Here is a 5995-nt window from a genome sequence, read left to right on the forward strand (position 1 = left end):
ACGTTAGAGAAAGTGGAAGCCCACTGGCTGGCTGCCGCCTGCCGCTAACGCCCCGAGGGCCTCAAGCGAGGCCCCGCCCACCCCTGGGCCAAGACTTTCTCCTCAGGGTCACAGGAATAACGAATCGCCTTGTCCAACCACCCAGAACCACGATGAGGCCGACATTAAAGACGAGAGGCGAGAGTTTTGCCAGCGGTGAAGCACCTGTTAAGTGCGCGCGACGGAGCCAGGCTGGTGACATGGCTGTGGCTGGTACGTTCCCTGCTTCTCTGCAAACTGGGTGATTGCCTACGTTTGGGCTCCGAAGGGACCAAAGTCAGGTATTTTTGTCTGACTTGACAAGAGGCAAAGTGACCTCTAGTCCTGAATGCAAATTTGGGCGCTTGAGTGACATGTTCCAACGCCACCAAGCAGATTTGCACAGAATGTGCCGTGTTGAAAGGGGGTCTCCAGGCACAGCCTGGTCTCGGGCGGACACCTACGTAAGACAGAATGCCTTGATGACATACAGTCAGCTTTAGCAGTGTCCCTGGGGGTGCTGGGGTGACAGTTACAGGCTGTTTGTGGTGACACCTCCAGACGAGCAGGCATACATCACTGGCACTTAATTTGCAAGCAACGTGCCCGCTGTAACGGGTGTAAACCCAGCTCCTCGAAGGGCTACGTGAGCGGAAGGTCTGATCGGAGATGCGATGAGGCACTAAACAACCGTGCCACCCGCCACGGAGAAGAAAAAAACACGCAAAACAGATTTTATGAGTGGGAATAGGAAGGAACCGAGATGCTGCCGTAATTCTTACAGAAAGATGTCGAGTTCAGTTAATGACAAGAGACGTTTGCTGCCGGCGAGTGCTGACATGAATATGCATCCGGAGTCACCCGCCCCCCGCCCGCAGCCGCCAGTGTCGCGTGATGCCCGGCACGCGGAGTTCTGGCAAGCGCAAGGGCTCGCCCGGCGCGCGGGCCGTGTGTAGACAGTCTGAACGGCTCAGGAAACGGCACTGGCCTCTGCGGGCCTTGCTGGCTTTTCGACCTCTGTGCCAGGGTGGACGTGGACGTTTGGGGTGGTGGCAGCCACACTGCTGGTGGCACTCCCGTGACCCCGTTCTTCCAGCCGGGCTGAGCGACCTGGAAGAGTGGGGTTCACTCTGCCCACTCCTTCCTGGGGGCGGCGCGTGCCGCCTCCATGCGGCCCCCAGGCCCTGCTGGCTCCGGACGTGCTGTGACCCACGGCACGTCACTCCCCCAGCCCCCGCCCCGTCTGCCTTGCCGTCTGATGCCCCCTCTGGAGCGGACCCTGCCTCTCCTCCCCAGTGCTCTCTTCCCACGTGTTTCAGGGTTCCGACCGCACCGGTGGGCCCGGGGTGGGCACACGGCCCAGGTCTGGCGAGTCATGGCACTGCCGCCCTTGGTCGCAGGGACGGGCCCAGGCGGCATGCCAGCGGAGGTGGCGGGGGGCAGCCTGCCTCCTGCCGGGCGTCCCCAGAAGCAGACTGGATGCCCGGATGCGGGCCTGGCAGTGCGGGCAGCTGGCTTTGGGTTTGCTTCAGGACGTGTGTGTAAGGAAGGGGCGCATGAGCCAGGGAGGGGACAGAGGCCAGCGAGCAGGGCGCCGCCGTGGGTGACCGGGGCCTGGGGGATTGCAGCTCTGGGGGATGCTGGGGACACGCCACAGAGTCGTTGTGCCCAAGGGGCAGGGAGCTGCTCCTGGGGAGCCAGCCCTGGGCCCTCTGCGCGTCACGCTCTGAGCACTGGCCGAGCACAGCCCCGTGGCCGGAGACCGCCTCCAGGCCGAGGCGCAGGGGCAGCACCGCGGGGCGGTGGAGCCGGCGGGGGTGCGGGCCCCGGGGACCCTGGCCTCACAGTCCCTCACTGTCCCCTCCCGCTGCCCCGCCCCCACTCAGCCCGCCGCCCGTGGCGCCCGTGCCGCCTGCCTGTCCTCGTCCCCACGGCGCTGCCTTCCTGTTCTCTTTTCGGGGTACACATCCAGGTCTACGTTGGGGTCTCTTTGAACTGTTTGTGTAAGGAGCAGCTCTTTTTTTTTTTAGGCCAGGTGACCCTTAGTTGACCTCACAGATTGCAAGGACCTTGTCAGCTTACGATCCCTTATTTTTTTATTTTTACGACTACAGCACCTGGTCTTCCTAGTTGGCCTCCCATCCGAGTACTAGCCAGGCCCGACCCTGCTTAGCTTCCGGCTCAGACACCGGGCGTGTTCAGAGTGGCATGGCCGCAGACCTGGGCAGTTCTCACACCGAGCGCATGGGGTTCTGTCCCATAGCAGCCAGCCTTCCAGCTCTGCGGACACCAGCGGGGTGTCTTGCACGTCCACTCAAGGCCAAGGCTCAGTCCAGGCGTCAGCGTGCACCCCGCCCGATGGCCTCATTTCGGACACTGGTCACAGGTCCTGGGCCATCGCTCTTCTGGGCTATAACTCAGGGGTTCCCACGACCCCCAGCTTGGGTTTGAAGATTTGCTAGAGCGACTCACAGCACTCAGGGAGCTATTATCAAGGAGCAGCCAGGTGCGAGGGGGCCGGCAGGGTGTGGGGGAGGGGCCCGGAGCGTGCAAGGCCTCTGAGCTGTGAGCTCCAGACCTAGAAGCTCTCCAGACTCCTCTTCTTGAGGGGTTTTATGGAGGTTCCACGATGTAGGCGTGGCCGATGACCATGAACTCAGTCTCCAGCCCTTCTCCCCTCCTGGGAGGTCGGAGGAAGAGGCTGAAATTCCCAGCTCCTTACCCACAGCTTGGTCTTTCTTGAGCATATCACCCATCCTGTAGCTCTCTAGGGCCACCAGGCATCTGATTAGCTCGCAGACGACACTCTCGTCACTCACCAGAGCCCAGGACTTAGGGGTCGTAGGCCTGCAACCAGGGACAAAGGTGAGAATCTCCCTCGTGGGGGTGTCACACCCTCCTTCTCTGCCAAGTCAAGTTCTAGTCTGTTTCTCACTAGAGTGGCCGCTGTCCCTGTCCCATGGTGCTGAGAAGTGGAGCTCCAGATGGGGAGTGGGGTGGGGACTCCCCTGGAGCCTCCTGGGGTTGGTGGCCTTCGGCACAGCTGCACTGAGGACTCCGCCCCCTCCACAGGTGGCTCCGTGTCTGTGTCATGCTCTCTAGAGCTGGGGGGTGGGGGAGAGAAGGGGGAGGGGTGTTGTTCTATTTTGTGCAACATTGTACCCTAACTCTAGAAAACATAGTGCTACCTGCCCCAAACCAAACACACATGACGATATCCCTCTCATCTTGGGTTTTTGCTAAAGATGAAAAATGTTACTTCTCTCATCTGTTTGTGAAATTGTTTCTGAAATGCCATCATCAAGACCAAAATGCACCAAGCGGCCGTTAGAAAAGCAAATAATACTCGCTCCTCATTTGCCTGAAACCGGCATGCGACCCGCAGTGTGCGAAGATCATCCAGTCGGTCCCCTGAGTCCTGTGTGCATTTGAGAAATTAATTATGACTCTCTGATAAGCGTCATGAAAGTGATGCACGTGGCCATTGGTTGGCTGCATTTCTGCAGGCTGCAGCCACCGAGGCTGTGACTGGCTCTGTGCGTGTCGGCCGGGGTGGCGGAAGCAGAAACAGGGTGGGCCTGGGAGGGAGGCTCTGGGGATCCAGGCTCGGCCTCCCGAGAGCACAAGTGAGCAACGGGCAGAGGCGAGCATGGGGCCTCGCGGAGCCGTGTGGCCTGAGCCTCAGCCTCTGCATCTGTAAAGCGGGCGCCATGACAGCACCCCCCTGGAAGAGCTGTCTGAGGGTTCAGGGGGTGCAGCGAGGAGCTCAGCAGAGCACTCGGCAGGGCCGCTGCTGTGGCCACTCCTGGTGGCAGCGACCGCTGTCTCAGCCGGGACGGGGAGAATGGGGCCAGCGTGGGGCGCAGTCGGCCCCCAACCACGAAGAACCTCGTTGTTGCTGACTGTCTGGGCGGGACAGGCCCTTGCCACTTGCCGGGGACGCCCCGTTCATGCTGCCTTCAGCGGCTACCCCCCCAGCCCCAGCGGGGGTCGAGAGGGGCTCAGAGAGCGGGTGCTCTGCGTGGCCCGCGCCCCGCTCCGGGCATCTTGGGCTCCTCCACATCTGGCTGTCCTCCAGGAGGCCCCGACCTGGTCAGAGGACCTGCCGCGCTCGGCCCCTCCCCTCTGAGGCTCACAAGTGCGGGACGGAGCTGTCACGGCAGAACGCCACGGGCCCCAGCCGCGGCAGGCGGGACAGTGCTTCTGTGTCCTCCTTATCGGCCAACGCGGGCCCGGCCAGCTCCAGTCACAGAGGTCAAGGAAAGCCGGTCTGGAGGGGGCAGGGCAGTGGACATCCCTGGGAACCCAGGCGGCCAGGGGGGGCGCGCCACCTCCCTCCCGCGGTGCCCCTGGCCCAGCGCTGGGCACGCTGCAGGATGGCGGGTGGCCCCGCTGTCCCCTCCCCAGCCTTCTCCCCCCTGCCCCAGAAACGCAGCGCATGACACACGTGCATGCGTGAGAGGAGGCAGGCGGGCAGCGCCGAGCGCCAGATGAAGGCTTACAGGGGTTTATCTGCCTTTTACTGTAATTGTGAGATGAGGAATTAAATGTTGACTGTTTTCGGGCGAGCCACGGGTAAAAATCCAATCAAACAGAAACGCCCCATTTCCTCGGAGTCGGTCTCCCCGGGAGGGTGGCCACGGCTCCCACCCTCAGCCCTTCCCCAGGCAGAGCCCAGACTCCCCGGCAGTGGGCAGCAGGCCACGGTCTGAGGTCTGCGCTAGCCCACAGCCCCGTGCATGCGACACTGCGCTGGCCTCAGAGGCTGGGGTCTGGGGGAGGGCCAGACACCTCCCCCTTGCCCTCACTAGCACCCCAGGAAACCCTGCAGGGGCACCCCCGGTTTCCATCTGCTCATGCGGCACCGGAATTGATGCGCGTCCAGGCGCCGTCTGCGACTGCCACCCCGTTTGCAACCCCGAGAGTGTTTCCCTCTCTGTCCTTGATGTGCACGGCGGCGTGGCCGGCTGTCCTGCCCGAACGACTCGCGGAGCTGCCGAAGTCGCACGGGCCTCCGAGGGGCGCCCCCTCCAAAGGCGGAGGCAGGAAGAAGGGGCTTCGCTACGGTGGAATCCTGTGTTTCTGGCGCGGGCCGTTCCCCCTGGCGGACGTTTCTGCGGGCTTCCATCTGCGGGCCGCACGCCGCCGGTCTCTGTCTTCCCAGCTGAGAGCAGACGGAACGCCGCGTCGCTGAGCCCCGTACGGACTCTATCCCTGACCTACGCGGGAATGCGTGTCCGGCGGGCCGCCCGGCGTCGCCAGCTGAAGCAAGTCTTGTTAGCTGCGGGAAGCGCCAGGGGTGGGGGTGGGAAGCATCCTGCTCCCCGGGTCTCCAGACGCAGGTCACACCCCTGCATCTGTGGAATGGGGTCCTGATGACCACCTGACTGCGTTCAGGACGACACGTCGAGCCCCAGCACCACGCCAGGCACAGGGCAGATTCCCCGGAGATGCTCATTTGGGTCCCTTCGGCGGCGGGGCACTGCCTGCCTCGAGTTTGTGCTGCTGGGGGGCTGGGGAGGAACAACTCTGCGTTTTCTAGTTGCACCTGGAGTCAGAGACAAAAGTGGGAGCAGACGCAGGCTCTGGGGACTTGGCCCGCGGGGAGGGGCATGGCCCACAGCTCCGCTCGTTATTCCTGTTATTAACAGGGCGTAGTAACGGCGGTTACTTAATAGGGCGTAGTAACGGTGGTTACGCATAACCACAGCTACGACAGCAGACGTGTGCTCACGATGTGCCGGTCACTGCGCTGTGCGCGTCACCGCAAACCACATTTCCTATCGTCCTCGTACCATTTATAAAGGACGAAACAGAGCCATCGCCCCGTTCGCGTGCACTTGATCACGTCGTTTATAAGATACAGTCAAGAGCGTGCGTGTGGCGTGGCGGGAAAGCGCAGTGTTGGCCGGGAGGAGGTCCGGGGCTTAGGCCACAGCGACGCCCGCATGCCGTTCCCGCGGATTCTCGCCGGGCG

The 5995-nt window shown here is 62.7% G+C and overlaps 1 pseudogene; it reads right to left on the bottom strand.

The window, feature by feature from the left end:
* Positions 1-2123: 2123 nt before the first annotated feature.
* LOC112477343 lies at positions 2124-2238 on the bottom strand (annotated as a pseudogene).
* Positions 2239-5995: the final 3757 nt, after the last annotated feature.

The sequence above is a fragment of the Pteropus alecto genome, unplaced genomic scaffold (genome assembly GCF_000325575.1).
Source record: "Pteropus alecto unplaced genomic scaffold, ASM32557v1 scaffold123, whole genome shotgun sequence".
NCBI lineage: Eukaryota > Metazoa > Chordata > Mammalia > Chiroptera > Pteropodidae > Pteropus > Pteropus alecto.